Below are 18,737 nucleotides of genomic sequence, written 5' to 3' on the forward strand. Positions count from 1 at the left end.
GCCCAGGCTGGCCTCAAACTCACAATAATGCTTCTGTTTTACCCTCCCGAATGCTGGGATTACAGGCGTGCGCCGCCACGCTCAGCTTCCATGCCTGTTTTAGAATTGAGGTTTTGGGGCTGGGGATTTAGCTCAGCGGCACAGCGCCTGCCTGGCAAGCGCAAGGTTGTGAGTTTGGTTCCTGATACCAGAAACCACCCCCCGCAAAAAAAATAGATTGAGGTTTTAATCTTACAATGTAACCAATCTGTCTGATGCAGAAATAGCTTACAGAGTGCATTGAATACCAAGGTATGTAGTCTGAACACGGACCTAGAAAGAGAAGGAGGGAGTCCCAGAAAATGTTTTGAGTAGGCAGAAGCGTCCTCTTATGCGTTCAATCAGCAAACAAATCTGCAGAGCATTTTATGTGCTCTGTGCTGGACCATGGGCACTCTGGTCAGCATCATGCACTTGGCCATACACTGGAGAAATTCACTAATTTCAGTCAGTATATAAAAAAAAAAATAAATGGAAGGGAGGCAGTACTTGGAATTAGAGCAGTGAACTATATCCCCAGGCCTGTCTGTTCTTCCTATTTGTCTGTCAGTCCGTCCGTCCATCCATCCATCCATCCATCTATCTATGTATCTGTCTATCTATCATTTATCTTGAGACAGGGTCTCAATAAACTGCCCAGGCTGGACTTCAACTTGTGATCCTCCTGCTTCAGCCTCCTAAATAGCTGGGATGACAGGCTTGCATCATCCTTCCAGACAGTAATTGATTTCACCTCTGACTGTGTACAAGCTGCTGCATTAAGCCTCATCCACCTAGGCTGTTTAGCCCAAGACAGTGTTAAGAGTCCCCCATGGAAGGCAGGACTGGCTGCCCCACTGTGCAGCAGTTCCAGAAAGACTGGGCAGAGGTGGTCACACCTTCCATGGTGGCTTCCAGAGCCCAGCTGTGAGGCTGTGGGTGACAGGCAGGGCAGGGGAGGACCTGGGGACCGCCCTGCATAAAGGAAGGGTGAAGGTGAGCGGGCTGGCAGTGAGCCACCTCTGGCCACCTGAGCAGTGCATGCAGGAGCAGCAGTGACAGTGGCGGGGGTTGGCGATGGGGGCTCTGCTCAGGGCAGTGGGAGATGCCACTGTGGCTGACAAGGGTGGGGGACACTGGGCATGACACTTCAGCACTAGTGCATGGGCTCAAGTCTGGCTCCGCTCTGTGACCCAGGGCATGTCACCTCGCCTTTCTGAAGCTCAGAGGGGATGTGAATGTCCTCTTTGCTCCTAGCCTTGAAGTAGACCAAGTGCAATGCTGAGACCCCTGCACACCCTTTACAGCTCCGTCATTAGTTCTGCCCTGAAGACTGCCGAGTTGTATGACAGCATTCAACTGGCTCTGAGGATAAAAGGAATAGTGACTCTATTTATTTATTAATTTGGGGGATTTTTTGAGACAGGGTCTCACTACTGTGGCTGGCCTCGAACTCGAGATGATCCTCCTGCCTCAGCCTCCCGAGTGCTGGGACGGGAGGTGTGTGCCACCACCCTCAGCAGGAAGAGTGACTCTAGACTGGGATGTCAGAGTCCTTAAATGCCCCCGAGCAAACTATAGAGACAATCAGAATTGGGGCCTAATGATGGAAATGACCCATCAGGGCTCAGTTGGCCCCCTGACCCCCACCTTAGGGTCGAGCTGAGCACACATTTCTTTTCTTGCCACTGTCCCGCCCTCCCAAAGCACCTGTCACTGAGGGAGGACACAGGAGAACTTCCTTTGTTCCAGTGGGCAGAAGTCAACTATCTAGCCCAGAAATTGCAACTGGGATGATAAACGGAGCTGTTACCAAGTCCTCAGCCAAGAACTTGCCTGGCTTTGATGCCAGCTACCTGGCAGGGCCATCCCTGTCCCAACGCTGCCCTACTGGGACCCCGGGTCTGGGCCCAGCCCACGCCATCACATCTGAGCTCTGCAAGCTCTGTGGGCCTGAAACAGCTCTGCTGCAAGCTGCACAGCCGCCTTGGCGTCCTCCCAGTTCTGCCCTCTAGTTTCCAGCTTTTGCTAAGCCATCTGGGCTCAGGAAATAACTCCTCAAACCCAGAACTTTAATAGCAGGGGGTGAGAAAAGTGCCCTCTGATGCCCAGTGAGGGCTCAGTGGGGTCACTTGTGACAGTGATAGGGTCCTCTGAGGCCATAAGCCACTGGAGCTCAGAAACACAATTGTGTCTAGCAAACTTGGACAAACCTCTCGGCTTCCACAGATATGCTCTTTCCTAGACATCGTGGTGCAGCCAGAAAACAGGGAGGGCCGGACTGAAGGCCATATCTACTCCTGGCTGCTTCCCAGGAAGAAGTAGTGGCTCAGGTGGCCACATCCTCATGCCTGGCCAGGTGATCATATGCGTACATGTGAGAAAGACTCTGGGGTGCCTTCTTCAAGGGCAAGCTGCTCCAGTTCCACGGAAAGCTAGCATTACCCTGGTTGAAGCCAGATGTGGTAGCACATGCCTGGAATCCCAGCACTCAGAAGGCTGAGGCAGGTGGATTGCCAAGAGTTCAAGGCCAGCCTGGGCTACATAGTGAGTTCAAAGCCAGCCTGAACTACAAGCAAGACTCTGTCTCAAAAACCAACCAGGAGGGGCTGGGGATTTAGCTCAGCGGCACAGCGCCTGCCTGGCAAGCCCAAGGTAGTGAGTTCAATTCCCAGTACTGGAGAACAAAACAAACAAACAAACAAACAAAAAACCAACCAGGAGCTGGGTACGGTGGTGCATGCCTGTAATCCCAGCACTCAGGAGGCTGAGGCAGGAGGATCGCAGGAGGATCGCAGTAGGATCGTTGTGAGTTCGAGACCAGCCTAGGCTACAAAGTGAGCTCAAGGCAAGTTTGAACTGCATAGTGAGACCCTGTCTTAAAAAAAAGAAAGAAAGAAAAACCAGCCAGGGCTGGGGATACAGCTCAGTGTCACAAGCACCTGCCTGGTAAGCATAAGGTCCTGAGTTCGAGTCCAGAAGCAAACAAACAAAAAAAGAACTATTGGTTGCAAGAAGCTATTTAACGTGAAAGGATAACTATCAGGAGACACCTGATGATTCTTTTATCCACGTACTAAATTCTGTTTTGTTGATGATTATGAAAATTTTAGAGAGTTAAAGTGACCCAGTGTGCAGAGTGTTTTTTGTTTTGTTTTGTTTTTTGTTTTTTGGTATCAGGAATGGAACTCACGACCTCACACTTGCCAGGCAGGTACTGTGCCGCTGAGCTATATCCCTGGCCCTGCAGAGTGCTTTGGACATTATGCTTTTGGAAGGCATAATGAACTTGCATTGCAGGGGACTAACCTCGTAGATGTCCATACTAAGGCAGCCCCGGCAACATGGCTGGCACAGAACCCAGGGACAGAATCCGGACCTGGCTTTCCCTGGAAAGAGGTGGAAGAGCCCGAGAGCTGAGGGCTGCATCACCAGCCCTTCTGACCACATCTCACGCTCTACACTCCCGGGCACCAGCCTCTCTGATGCCTGCCAAAGAATGTGCTTTGTGTTTTACTGCCTGGAAAGATCAAGTCGAACATGGCTTTCATGCTGGAGGTTGCTCTGCTCACTCTCAGCCCTCCCGCCTTGCGTGTGCTGTAGGGCATGGGGCAACTTGTTTGCCTCTTACATCGCTGACCACTGGGCCGGGGGCCAGGACTCCTCAGCGGCTTCTTCATGGGTCTGAGTCAGGAGGGCTCCTGTGTCATGAGATCTGCGCTCTTCTCTCCAGCTGCCCCACCTCCGGAGCCATCACTGCATGGTGTGCGGACGATGGGTCTCATCCCCTGCCTGCATTTCCCGTGCCATCAGGTCCAGTTCAACAGCACCTCTTCAGGGAGCCACCCTGCTTCGCGGCAGTCATACACGGTCTCTCCTCTTAACTTCAGCAAACATCATGGGTATCTCTTCTGGGGCCATTTCTCACATTTTTTTTTTTCTTGTTTCTTTGAGACAGGGTCTCGATATGTACTTCAGGCTGGTCTTGAAGCCACTATGTAGCCCAGGCTGGCTCTAAACTTGAGGCGATCCTCCTGTTTCAGCCTCTAAAGTGCTAGGATTCCAGGCATGCACCACCACACCCAGCTCATTTTTCATTCTATGGCAGAGGTTGGGTCTTTCTCTACACACATCTCTCTCCTAGTGGATCTCAGTCCCTGAGGGCAAGCACCCAGTGTGGAATCCCAGTTCTGTGTGTCCTAAATGTGCATCTCTGAGCATAAGACATTACTTGTTTGTTTGTTTTTAATTTATTTTTTGTCTTTTTGAGACAGGGTCTCGTTATGCAGGTTAGGCTGGCCTTGAGCTCACTTTGTAGCCCAGGCTGGTCTCGAACTTGCAAGGATCCTCCTGCCTCAACCTCCCGAGTGCTGGGATTACAGGCGTGCATCTATGGCCATACCATCGTGAACACGCCTGATCTCGTCTGATTACAGGCGCGCGCCACCACACCTGGCCTTATTTGTTTTTTTTAAACTGTGCAGTGGGAATTGTAATACATATATGAGAGGATTTGTGACAATGTAGTGTGTAAAGTTGATGACACGTTGCCAGGCACAAAAATCACACTCCATAAACACACTAAGGGAATGGATGGAGGTTTGGCTGATTGGGCACTGTTCCCTCTGTCCTGGGTTGGGGACTCCCCTGGGCTCCAACCTTTGGGTAACCCCTGATAAGCGTGACTATGCCACATGTGGGTGCTCAGCCCCAAGAGACTGGGTCTGGGGCTTACTTGCCACGGTCACCCTCTCAGAGCTGGCATGGGAGCTGACAGGACACAGGAGCTGTGAGCAGAGGGAAAAATGAAGTGGTTAAGTGAGACTGCATCCGTGGGCGTGGGTGAGGTTTAGAGACAAACAGACTGGACAGTCAGACAATTTGGACCCCAAAGGGCCTTGCATGGTGCGCATAAGGAATTGGGGTTTTTATTCACAGACTTTAAGGAAACATGAAAAGGTTTTTTTAAAGGAACCCTCTGTTAAGTTTGTGGGTTTGTTAGTTTGTTTTCTTGCATGAGGTATTGAAGCCAGGACCTTCCCACTGAGCTACATCCCGAGTCTTTTTCAAATTTTTTTGTTTTTGAGGCAGGGTCTTGCTAAGTCCCTAAGTTACCCAGGCTGGGCTTGAATTTACAATCCTCCTGCCTCAGATCCCAAAGTGCTGGGATTCTAGGTGTGCACCACTGCACCTGGCTTGGAGTTGCGCCTGTGAAGAATCACGTTGGGAACAGCAACTCTGGCACCCACGTAATAAGGTGGACTGGAGTGCTGTCTGTGCTGGAGGTGGGAGTGGGCTGCGAAGCCATTCGCCACACAGGGACGAGGCCCGATGTGGACTGAAGCAGGACATGAAGGGGAGCTGGGGACGTGGGTGATAAATAAAGGGAATCATCAAGACCCTGGTACCTCCGGGATCTGGGGCTGAGGAGGAGGGTTCTGGGATGATGTCAAAGCTTCTGGCTGGGCAACTGTAGGAGAAGAGCAAATGAAATGAGTAGTTCCTGAAGCGGGTGATCAGTTTACTCTGGGCTGGTGTTCACTGGGGCCTCCATCCAAGCAAAGGAAGCACACTTTCTCATACCTCTTAGCTTTGCTGAGCAAAGGGCTGTGACCACTTCTGCCTGTGGGGACCCTCAGATTCCGGACACCCTGGGGCTCAGGCCCCTGGCTGGAGCACTGCAGCTTCTCTCTGGTCTGAAGCAGCAAGCACATTCCACAAGGAGTGCCCTTTGTCCCCAGGGCAGGCTGGACTGCCGTGTCACATCATGGGCAGGGCTCAAAGGTGGCACTGATCAGCTGGCAGTCCTGCTGGCAAATCTCTTGGTCATTGCCAGGCCCTATGTCCAGTTAAGTCCTCAGACCGAACCAGTGTGCCCAACTGGCCATTTCCACAGGGCTGGACCGGCCAGGGACTTTCCTACCACCTTCAGGATTCTGCCCAGGACAGGGTTCAGGGGCAGACCCTGGTGAGGACTGGGAGTCCTCAGGAAATATGAATAGAGCTGAGCAAACTGCAGAGCTCCTTTCTTGGCATCTGTCAGTGAGACTCACCAAAATGCAAGGTGGAATTAGCCAGGGAAGTCAGTACTGGCTGCAAACCAAACCCAGTGGCAGAGTCCAGGAGAGGAACGACGGGGACGTGGGAGCTGGTGCAACCAGGGCACAGCTGTTTATAAAATGCCAACAGAAAGGAAGCTTTGGAGGTGAAGTGCCCGGCCCCGCATCCCAAGGGGGTGCACTATGCTCAGGGGTCTGATGCTTGACCCCTAGCAGCCCAAGCAGCCTGCAGAAGGCTCTCCAAGCCACCGTGGAAGGCCTTGGAGAGCAGCTCAGAAGCTCTGCACAGCTGTACAGACACCGGGAATTCCACAGAGCTGAGAAAATGAGGTCGCTGCAAAACCGTGACGTCCGTGACTAAGGGCTCTTACTTCTGCTCTGAGGCAGGAAATATCCTCAGCTCCAGTCTGGCCAGCCCACCCCTCCCTGGTAAGAGTACTTTCAGAATGAGCAGCAGGCGCTTTCAGATCCCTTGGGAACAGGTTTGCTCCTGAATGGTCATTTAGTAAGTGGCTGCTCTGGTACTAGGAGGGGCTTGCTCACTTACGAACTCGCTCGCTCTAGGATAGGAAAGCTATGAACTTTGGTTCTGAGCTTCTCCTCTGTTATGCATGGCTGGGGTCCAGAATGTCCCCTAGAAGGCTCATTGTGTTGATGGCTCAGCTGCCAGCTGATGGACCTTTGGAAAGTGACTGGGCTCTAACTTCCCCGGTGGAGTAACACATGGAGGATTGCATGGGTCATACTATGGAGCATATTATGAGATGGGGACTGACTGGATGAAGCAGGTCCCTGGGGACGTGGCTTTGAGGGTACTGTTTGTCCCCAGGCTTTTCCTTTCTGGATGCTTTCCTCTCTGCTTCCAGGCTGCCAGGAGGTGAGCAGCTCTCCTCTGCCACACCCTTCCGCCATGATGTTCTGTCTCAGCACAGGCCTAAAGCAACCCTGCTACCCACAGACGGATCCTCTGAAATCATGGGTCAAAATAACTCCTTAGAGTTGGTTTATGTTAGGCATTTTGTCACGGTGACAGGAAGGTGATGAACCCATCCTCCAAAATGCCATGTAAAGCTTCACAGACTTGCTTTATCTAAAATCTCTTGCAACACCATTGGAAATAGAGACTTCCAGGCCCCTTCAAAGAAGATGAATTTTAGTTGGGTGTGGTGGCACACACTTGTAATCCCAGCACTCAAGAGACTGAGGCAGCAGGATTGTTACGAGTTCAAGGCCAGCCTGGGCTACAAAGTGAGCTCAAGAACAACCTGAACTGCATAGCAAGACCCTGTCTCAAAAAGACAACAAAAAACTATTGCAGTAAAAGACACATTACCATGAATCTCTCTTAAAATCTTTCCCCTCACTTTGAATATATTTATCATCCTTGCCACCTTCTGCAGCAGCTCTGGAGTCCTCTTTCCTGAGTGTCTTTACCAGGTGTGATCACAGATGCAGTGAGTGCTGCTGCCCAGTGCCATCCCACAGAAAGGCAGGCTCACAAAAGCACGACACTGTGTCCTTCGTCACTGGATCCAGTGCCATGTGACTTCTGGCTCTTCCCGAAAATCAAAATGACCATGAAAGAGACACTGAGGCGGCCAGGACAGCACAGCTAAAGACACTCAGGAGAGAGAACTCTACAGCTGCTGCAGGAAGTGGCAAGGACGGTGGGATGAGCATGTGCGAAGCAAGGTGGAGGATTTTGAGGGTGAGTTGTGATGATATGTCTTTCGTGGTACTTTTAAAAAATTTAAACAGTCACCATACTTTTTATCACAGCTTACATGTCCTAAATAAGGCTGCTGCGGCTCAGATGAGCCATGGCACGGGACCACTTGCACAAGACCCATTTGGGACTCAATGACAGCCTGAAATCTACCAGACAGCTTAGAGAGATTGGAGAAGGTCTATTTTAGGACAGGTTTAGCAGCCCATCATAGACCATCAGGCCTGCAGATAGAGGCTGTGCAGGACGGCACCAGCACCTCTCCCTGGGTCACCTTGTACCCTGCCCTGCAGCCTGACAGGTGACTCTCTGAAGGCCTTTGAGGCAGAAAGGCTGAGCACCTCTGCAGCCACGATTTGATCCCACGCCAAGTCCCCAAGGCCACAGGTCCTGGCACACTGGACCTTACCCATGAATGTGGGCTGAATCCCTCTGCTGGATCCCTTGCTATCATTTGATTGATTCCAGCTCCTGGCTTTGTGATGGAGGTGTCTGATTAGACTCTGCAGTGAGACCCATGACCATGCGATGTTTTATTGTAATTTTCTCCTTAAGCCTTAGTAGTTGAACCTTAGTCCCATGGCTGGAATTTTAGCATATCCTCCCTTCATCTCTGACCACTCTAATGGTGTCTCTGCCTTTGCTCCTCAGGCCGTGCCTGAAATGGATGAGCTGGACACCCTCCTGGACAGGGTGGTAGCCCTGCGTCCTGGCAGCCTCAGTGTGCAGCTCTCTCTCTCTCTCTCTGGGTTGGGGAAAGTCTCTGTCTCCAACCCAGCAATGTATGCTGGGGCCCAGCCACAGCTCCCCAAAGCAGCATCACCCAGGATTCTGCTCTGGCCTGCAGCGAGCAGCTCAGGAACAAGAACCCACCCTGGAGACATGTGTGAGAGGCTGACAAGCAGCCGAGCTGGGCCCTCCCGGGCTCTGAATATGGTGGGGAACACGTTTTATCAATTAGCTCTGTTTGTGTGTTAGCTTCCTGAGAGGTATTTTTTGTTTGTTTTGTTGTTCTTTTTTTTTGAGACAGGGTCTTTGCTATGCAGTTCAGGCTGGCGTTGAGCTCACTTTGTAGCCCAGGCTGGCCTCGAACTCGCAGTGATCCTCCTGCCTCAGCCTCCCAAGTGCTGGGATTACAGGCGTGCGCCACCATGCCCGGCGCTTGTGCATTACTTATTTTTGTGTGTGTGACACTGAAGCTTGCACAGGGCCTCACACATGCTATCCTGTGTCACTATCCCTGAGCTATACTCAATGCCCTTTCACTTTCTCGTTGTGTACTTTGAAACACAAAAGCTTTTCATTTCCATGAAGTCTTTATCTATTACTAATAGATATTTTATCCACTTGTTTCACCTCACTCCACACTTACTTCTTTACAACAGTTTCTGCAGGGAGAGCCAAAGAGAATTTCTTTGAAAAAATTTTAAGTGTAAACCAAATCATGGAAGCCCTCTGCCTTGTAGGGAAAACACATGCAAGGAGCTCACAAGGCCCTGCACAACATGTTCCCATTCACGTCTTCAGTATCAGCTCACACCAACTCTCCCTTGTCTCAATGCTCTTTCTCGTGGCTGCTGGGCTGCTGCCCCAGGGCCTTTGCACTTGCTGCCCCTTTGGAAGACCCTTCCCTGTGAGTTTGCTCAGCTGCTCCTCTCCATTCCAGACTCACCTCAAATGTTGCCTCCTCCAAGAGGCCTTTCCTGATAGCAGTCTGTAACATAGCTGCTCCTCACTTCACCTAGATTCTTTACTCTATCACCCTATTTTGTGTCTTTCAATAGGACTTATATGAAGTTATTATATTTATATATCTATTACTATATATGTTCCTCTAATAGAATCTAAGTTCTCTCACACCCGTGACCTCTGGTTTATTCATTGGCACATCTTAGTTTTGGGGACAGCATGTGGAATATAGTGTTTCATGGTATAATAAAGCAGCAACTAGACAGAATATTTCATAGCAGAGCACTTCGGAAAGGAAAGGAACCTTCATAAATCTTAGAATCAAAATGAACTTCAGTCTAGCTGGGCATGGTAGGGTACGCCTGTAATCCCAGAAGTTGGGAGGCTGAAGCAGGAGGATCATTGTGAGTTTGAGGCCAGCCTGGGCTACAAAGTGAACTCAAGGCCAGCCTGAACTGCACAGTGAGACCCTGTCTCAAAAAGACAAAAAAAAAAAGAACTTCAACCTTTTTTTTATTATTATTTTTTAACTTCAACCTTTTGAGTTTGATTGCATCCCAATATTTTCCATTCCGGGATCTTACAGGGTGGGAAAACCAAGTCTTTGCTCATGGTCTTTCCTTTACGTTAGAAAATACTTCTCAAATGTTAAAGGCCATCAAGTTCCTTGGGGATCTTGCTAAGTCTTGTCCAGACACAGCTGTCAGATGAGGGCTGGGGCGAGGGTCTGCACCACTCTCAGGTGCCGCTGCCATGTGGGAACTGTGCTCTGAGTAGCAAGGGTTGAGGGGCAGGAGCTCTTTTGTGCAGATGTAGCAGTGTCACATTGTCACCAGCCTGCAAGCAACACCTCACCAAGTGTTTGAATCCCTCTGCACAGAATCCCTTTCCCCACACACTTGAGCAGCCAGAGAAAAATCCATCGTGGGAAAAAGCCCACTGGGATAGCATATCTCAACTGACGCTTTTCTTCCTATTGCATTCATGTCTTCTCTCACTCTCTACGCTGAAAGATAAGCACCTCCATGCAGTCCAATTCTGTTAACATTTATGCAGCACCTACTGCGTGCTTGTTCTGTTGCTCAGCTACAGGTACAAAGGCAAATGAACATCTGCCCTTTTCCCAAGAGCCTGGTCTGCTGCTGGGCGTGAGATGAGGGAACACAAGCTCTAGTCTTGACCTCGTGTGAACTTTTCTAGAATGCAAGCATCAGGGGGCTTTGAATGATGTGGGGTATGTGAGTTCCAGAGTGAAGACATACTTGGTCAGTGAAACAAATGTTGCAAAAACAGTGACCTCACGGGCCAATGGAGAGGGAGGGAGGCAGGCAGGGACGCACATGTGTCACAGGGCCCTAAGCTCTGGGGACTGGTACTTCATTTCATGTCCTCACCAAGGCCTCCAAGACGCAACCAAAGCTCCTGGGAACCACAGAGGGTGGATGGCTGATTCTGCCTCCAGGGTTCCTGAAAGACTAGAACACGTCTTCATCCTTGGGTTAAGACTTAGGTTTGATCTTGAAAGATGCCTAGAAGTTTCCCAAGGGAAAAGAGGAAGAGCACTTCTGGGAGAGGGGTGTGAGCAGCTTATGAGGGGTTTGGTGGCTGCTGGGAGCTGACTTGGAGGCAATGAGAGTGGGCTCAGCAATGTCCCTAGAAAAGGCCACACAGCACTGCACATATTTCAACATGTGGGCCACTGCACGTCTATCACAACCACTCAGCCCTGCCACCAGGGATGACAGGTGAGTAGGGGGCGGAGCTCCATGCCAGAGAAACCTGATCACCTGTATACTTCAGTGCCCTGCAGTTTTTACATGCCACAAAATCTTTGGCTGCTGATTTTTTCCTCTCATCAGGAAAGATGCAAATCATCTCAGCTCAGGAGAGCTGAGATGACAGGACGCTGTGACAGACAGGACGCTGGGGAAGAGGCTGGGCAGACTGTGACCGAGGAGCTGAAACTTTATCTGATGGCCAATAGGAAACCGCAGGATACTTTTTAGCTCTAAAAAAAAAATTCAGATGAGATACAGACACTTCCGGTCTGTCTAAAAGGGGGCCCTCAAAACCTCAAAATGGGTCTACATGGGGGGGGTGGCTGACTCAGGAAAATAAATTATTGCAAGCACTCTTTAAAAGACTTAGCAAAACCTATTTACATACAAGGTGCTAATTAATTTTTCTCTGCTTTTTCATTAAAAGAGACCCCACCCACTGTTGGCACTGTTTGCGTTATTCTAAGTACTTAAAAACAACAAATGGCATTTTCTTAATTACTCCAAGACAAATGATATTTATTAACACAAGTTGCCCAGGCTCAGATAATCCAGTTTATCAAGGTTTTATGCTATATGTGTTTGTTTCTGCAAACATGACTCAGAGCTGCAAAGTCCAACGCTCGTCCTCTTGGCAGGGAAGACACAATTATACTAGCAAACGCACTGGCATTAGGATTTAGATAAAAAAGGACCCCAAAAACTCTCATGCAGTCAGAGTGGGACTTTGGGAAGGTGACTGGATCTGAAGGGACGCACTCCTCCTCAGTGGATTCACCCACTGATAAATTCATAGCTCAGTGTGCTGCTGGGAGGCAGAGGCTGGTTGGAAGAGGGGGCTACTAGGGCGTGACCTGGAAGGGTTTATCTCCTCTCCCAATTCCTGTCTTCTCTCTCCCTGCGTCCTGGTCACCATGCTGTGAGCAGCCTTCTGGGCCCAGACCCTCCCCGCATGCCGTTTCTGTACTGGAGCCAGCTGGCCATGGACTGAAACTTCTGAAAACATGGCCCAAAATAAACCTTTCCTCCCTTAAGGTGTGGGTGTCGCGTATTGCATCCCAGCAAGGAGAAAGTGGCTAAGACAGCTGGTAAATATTTAATAACCTGCTGTCTGAAAAACAATGTGCACTTCTACAAATAAGCTGATTTTAATTTATACTGATTTAAAGGATGTAGTTTATAAGTAATTACAAGTAACACACTGTACTTTATTTGTAAATTCCATAGAGCTAATTGACTCACACAGAATGGTTGCATTAATTTTTGTCCATTGCTTGCATTCACAGCCGATCTAAGTCTGCAGCTTAATCATGGTTTGACAAAGTAAGAAAATGAATAAATGTCTCTGACCCAACTCGGCAAAGAAGCTGCTCATGTCATTGACAAATGGGCGTAGCTATGAGCAAATGCCGGTTGACATTTGTTTACGTTAATGAGTAACACAGAAGTGAGACAGCAAAGATGTGTGCTGTGACTTCATTCATCTGCCAACAACACGAGGGGTCTCTTTGTTGTATCATAGAATAGTCTGCAAATATTGGAAGAATAGTCCCTCAAAATTTTCATGACTCACAATGTAATGGCTACAGGCATGACCCATATTTCCTCACAATCTGCATTACTGACATTTTCTCTGTCACTTACTTCATTTTTATTTATTTATGTAGGTACCAGGAATCAAACTCAAGACCTTGTGCTTGCTAGGCAGCTGTTCTGCCACTGAGCCATATCCCCAGCCATCATTTACTTTAGTTAGCTGGGACATCTACAAAGCAATAAATCAAGCCATGATCAATTACTACTGTAAATACTCCTACTGTGGACAATTTCAAGGTACCAGATATGGGGTTGCAAAGAGATGTGTGGAAAACACCATCCTATAGCATTTCTGCTAGTTAGATGCGAGAACTAATCTGCAACATTCCTGAAAATATGACAGTTGGCTCTAGAGCCAGCAGGACTGATTATACCTCGTTATCTAGAATTGCTCCGGGTACTTCATTATTGAGAGTGTCATCTGGAGAAACTTCACTAAAACAAAACAAAACAAAACAAAATAGCCCTCAAGTACCTTTCTGTAAAGTTAACCTGAATAAATCTGTTTGTCATCTATTCTCAAAAATTAGTTTTCAGTGTCACCTAGGACATGCTCATTCTCAAATATCTAGGACCAGCCATTAGACTTTCAGTAGTAATATGGTCCTGATGCCTTTCTCCCTGTGTGTCCAAACTAACACAGAGTGTGTTAGGTTTCTGTCTAGATGTGCCCCAAAAGCCTAGTGCACTCATAGATTCGGCAGGGCTTTTGGGAGGTGATTGGATCATGGGAGCGGGATGCCCGGGATCAGGATCAGTCCACTGATGAGCTTATAGCTAAACATGGTGCTGTTTATAGCTAAACATGTGTGGAGCTTGGTAGAGGAGGTGGTCCTGGAGGTGTGGTCTGGAAGGGTTCATCTCCCTCTTGCTTATTTCTTTTCTTTTCTTTTCTTTTTTTGGTACCGGAAATCGAACTCAGGATCTTGTGCTTGCCAGGCAGGCGCTTGTGCCACTGAGCTATGTCCCCGGCTCATCTCCCTCTTGGCTCCTCCATTCTCTCTGCTTCCTGTGCTCCATGCCCTGACCAGCTCGCCTCTGTCAGGCCCCTCTACCATGCTGTTCCTTTTTTGGAGCCTGCTGACCTTGGACTGAAACAGGAGCCAAAATAAACCTCCCCTCCCTTTAAATTTATGGTCCCGCAACAGGAAAGTAGCTAAGACAACATGGATAATGGAGCCAGGTGTGGCAGCACACACCTGTAATCCCAGCACCCTGAGAGGCTGAGGCAGGATTGCAAGTTCTGGCCCAGACCTGGGCAATTTAGCAAGTTAGACACTGTCTCAAAGTGAAAAATTAAAAAAAAGAAAGGGGCTGGGGACGCAGCTCAGTGCAAAGGCCCTGGGTTTAATCACTAATACTGGAACAAAAAAAGAGCCAAGCAGAAAACCGTGGATAACGGAATCATGAAAGCCAGAGCAGGGAGCAGACTTAGACATGATGGGATGCTAAGCTCCCCCTGATTAGCAAATGAATGAAGTTCAGAGAGGTGATTTACTTATCACAGACAAGCAAAGCTGGCAGCAAAATCTAAACTAAGTAAAATAGTCTTGGAGTGCTGAAAATTCCTCTAGTGAGCTGAAAAGAGAGGCTATGGCAAACACACCCAACTTTCTCTCACTTTGGGACAAGTGGGTCCCTCCACAATACTGTTTACTTTGGAAGAGGGGAGCAGTTTAGGCTTGGGAAAAGAAATTTCTGGTTGTGTCCACATCACTAAGGTGTTTTTCCCATTGTTTCTGTTTTATTATACTGTTTGCCACAGTTCCTCAAAGTTACAGATCTTTCCATTCCAAGAGTAATCAATTACTAATTAATAAGAGAACTGCACAAGTCCTGTGTTAAGCCAACCAATTCTTGAGCAAATTTCAGACTTAGGATATTTTGCATCTTTTTTTTTTTTTTTTTTTTTGGTACCAGGAATCAAACTCAGGACCTTGCGTTTGCCAAGCAGGTGCTTGTGCTACTGAGGGTGAATTTAGGTCCTGATATTTTACATCTTGATCTGAGGGTGAAAAAAATCTCAGGTTTGCATGAGCTTTTAGAGGCACAAAATGCCTTTGAAAATGGGCTGTTTGCTAATCTGTTAAGTGCCAAACATTTTGTTATTCTTCCCCCCATGAGCTTTTTTTTTTTGCTGTGATAAAATACCTGAGGTGAGTCATCTGCATGAAGAAAGGTTTGTTCCAGCTCAGGGTTTTAGAGGTTCAGTCCATGGTTACTTGGCTCTCTTGCTTTTGGGTCTGTGTTGAGAAAGAGCATCAAGGAAGAAGAAGGTTGATATGGAGAAAAACTGCTCACCTCATACAATGGGGAAGCAACAAGAGAGGGAAGGGGCTGGGGTCCTAAGAAACTCTTCAAGGACATGACCTCCATGACATACTCCTTCCATCTGGGCCCTGCCTCCTGAAGTTTTACAGCCTCTGAACATCATTGCTTTGTGAAGCAGGCCTTCAACATATGAACTTTTGAAAGACATTTAAAATCCAAACCTTAGTACATTCTCTCTCTGTCTGCTCTGGTCTGATGTGGTTTTTCTCCAGGGGCTCATGGGTTTTAGGCTTGTCCTTTGTGTAGCGGTGGTGCTTTTATGTGGTGGGCTGTAGTGGGAGGTGGTTTTCTCACCAGAGATTTTTGTCTTGGAAGAGACTAAGGTGCTTTCTTTGAGATCTCCATTAGATCTTGACTGTGAGTTGTTATAAAAGAGGGAGCTGGACCTCTGAGTCCCTGTGTGGCTTCCTGTCTCACAGGGATCTGTCTCACAGGGATCAGTCTCACAGGTGATCCCAATGCTATGTCGCCATCCCCTGTGAGGCCTTCCCTGGAGGTCTAATTGAAGGGGCTACTTGATCTTGGACCTTCACCCCCTCCAGACTGTGGGCTTCACAATCTTTTGTCTCTGAAGTTCCCAGCTTTAGGTGTTTTGTCATAGCAACAGAAATGGATAATGCATTTCTCTCTTTCCGAAATAATACAGGACTATAGTCCCTATTTAAATTCATATACCAGATAGGTGTGGATTCAAAATTTCTCAGGTTTAGAAAGATAACAGTAGCTATTTTGAATCATCCCTGGTGGAATTTGGGGTAATACTCCATAATCGACCATATTTATATTTTGCATCAAAATATATTCACATGAGTAGGATAAATGAGCTTCATGTAAGCTCATTTCAGGTCATTTTTATCACTAAAGATTATTTTAAAAATTAGATTTTAGTTTTTAGACTTAATAATTCTGAATAAAGGATATAGGCCTATGGTGGTACCATCAGCATCCTCTTGACTGATTAGAAAAGCATGTGTATTATGTTTTCTTGGTCCACGTTCAGTTTTAATTTTGTTATTTGTTGGAAGTGACTCATTACATTAAGCTCAGAGAGACATCTGCTACACTTTGTTCTGGTCATTAGTTCTCGGCATCTGTATTGCACAAGTTAGATTTCCGAGGAAGGATGGAGGAGCCATCTGCTTTTGCATTTCATCAGTCTCACACCCCCTGCACACTTCTAATGGACTTAGCAACTACTCATTTTCCATCATCCTTTCTATCCACTTGTGCAACCAGCTTTGTAGTTTCACTTTTTAAGGACACTAAAGGCCCTCTTTTTCTCTTTTTTCTTTTTTTGAGAAAGTTTTCGCTATGTAGTTCAGGCTAGCCTTGAACTTTCAGGGATCCTCCTGCATCAGCTTCCTGAATGCTGTGATTACAGGTATGCGCCACCATGCTGGCCCCAAGGCTATTAAAGCTCTCTCTTTTTTTCTTTTTGAGACAGGGTTTCATTATGCAGTTCAGACTGGCCTTGAACTCACTTTGTAGCTCAGGCTGGCCTCAAACTTGCAGTGATCCACCTGCCTCAGCCTCCCAAGTGCTAGGATTACAGGCATGCACCACCACACCGGCCTCAAGGCTATTGAAGTTCTTACACCTGAAAAAATTATATTAAACTACAAGAGACAAGAACAGGGGCTGCAAAGAAAGAATAGAGAAGAACACCAATATTAACTTTGTCCTGTACAAATCTTGATTAGGCTGGTCAATGCTGGACTAGATGCCAAGAAAAACACTATTTTCTCTTAAATCCCTCATAGCATCATAGAGACCAGCCCTCCAAAACTCAAGACTGGAAGAGTTAGCCATGATGTTCTCCAATCTCAAAGAAGAGATTGTAAAAAAACACTGTAGCTGGAAAAGTAGGTAGGAAGGCACAGAAACTCTTACGTAAGAAAGGATGTGCTACTATGAATAATGCACACTGATCTTGAATTGTAGAAAGGTGCAAACAGAGGAATCTGCCACAGACACTAAAAGGAAGAAAAAAAGTACAAGAAAGAGTCTGAGACGTGTACAGTTTTCAGACTGCAATACATTGCCTAATGCAGTGATCAAAGCTACTCACTAGTGCAGCTATTTGTGAAAGTTAAATTTCACATGCAGGGCTCCTAAAATGCCAAAAGCCATACATAATGTCTGACCCAAGCTGCCACTTCATGTAGAAAATTCTTACATGGGAGTGTAAGAAAGGCTGTTTGACTGTTCCACTGTCCTTCCTGCAGTCCAGAGACCGCTCTGTCTCCAACACGGAGCCCCCAGCGTCTCTCCCACTTCCTCCTCCTCAGAGGCACAAAAGGGTTTTGTAAAGTTTCCCTTGCTTATTTGCTGGCAGCCACAGAACCCATGCCACGTGCCTGGTGTGGAGGGATCGGGTGTGATTTCATCTGATGGGTGTCTTGGGAGCTCCTGGACATTTCGCGTAGCCATGAGAATTTCCCTAAGAGCTGTAAATGAGAAGCTGCACGATGGCAGGCTTCCCTCCAGTTCTGAGGTTGTCCCGGGTGTTGCTGCTTCTACTGAGCAACCAGAAGCAGCAGCTCCTCCTCCTCCTCAGACTCTGCCCTCCCTGGGATCCCTTGGGTGCCTCCACATCCCGCGGGGATCCCATTTCCTCGTGTCTGTGTATGGTGACCTCTCCAGGGTGGGGCCTGGCCTAGGACCCTAAAACTGTTTACAACTAATTGGGAATGCCTATAATTGTATGAGCTTTGCTAGGAAACACAACTTGGGCGTTTATCAGTGGGCCTTAGAGTCCACTGATAGAGTCCAGGGGCACGAGGGTCAATCACCACTTGGCCTTTTACCTTGTACTCTTGGGCTGTCATCTAAACCCCCCACCCCCACTTTTGCAAACTAGGGATTGAACCCAGGGCCTTCACGCTGAGCTACATCCCAGTCCTTTTAAATTTTTTTTAGGCAGGGTCTTGCTATGGGCTGGGGCTCAAATCTGTGATACTCCTGCTTCAACCTCCCAGAACTCTGGGATTACAAGGACGTGCCACCACGCCCAACACGAAGGGTGTAGGTGAGGATGAAGAGACTCCTTCTATAGCAAAGACACTACATAGTCACCATTTGTCATTGTGACCCATTCCCAACTGTCCCCTGGCCAGGCAGGGGGCAAGAAGGGCTTGTCACAGGCGAAGCGCATCCTCCTGTAGGGGGCGAGCTCTGCGCACTGTCCTCTCGCTAGACCGGACCTTTCCTGCGGTTTGGTTTGGGACTCCAAGGATTGGGGGATCTCCCATGGGTGGGATAGGCAAAAAATAGGGTAGCTCCGTCCAGGCCCAGGAGAGAGAGTACCCCATGCACCCCGCGCGTGCCCTGGCTGACCGGGGTGGGCGCCAGGCCTTGCACCTGCCAGGAGGGGCCGTTCTGTCTGCGGCGGGCCCGTGGAGGCTTGGGGGGCGCCCTCGATCCCCGACGCACCCCGAAAACGCCGACACAATGCGGCAAGGCCGCCCGGGGTGGCTGGCGGCCCGGGGCGCGCACCTCCCTTCCTGCGGGCTCCGCTTCCCGGAGGCGCGGCGGCGAGCG

This window comes from Chinchilla lanigera, unplaced genomic scaffold (genome assembly GCF_000276665.1).
Source record: "Chinchilla lanigera isolate Chin_1 unplaced genomic scaffold, ChiLan1.0 scaffold00086, whole genome shotgun sequence".
NCBI lineage: Eukaryota > Metazoa > Chordata > Mammalia > Rodentia > Chinchillidae > Chinchilla > Chinchilla lanigera.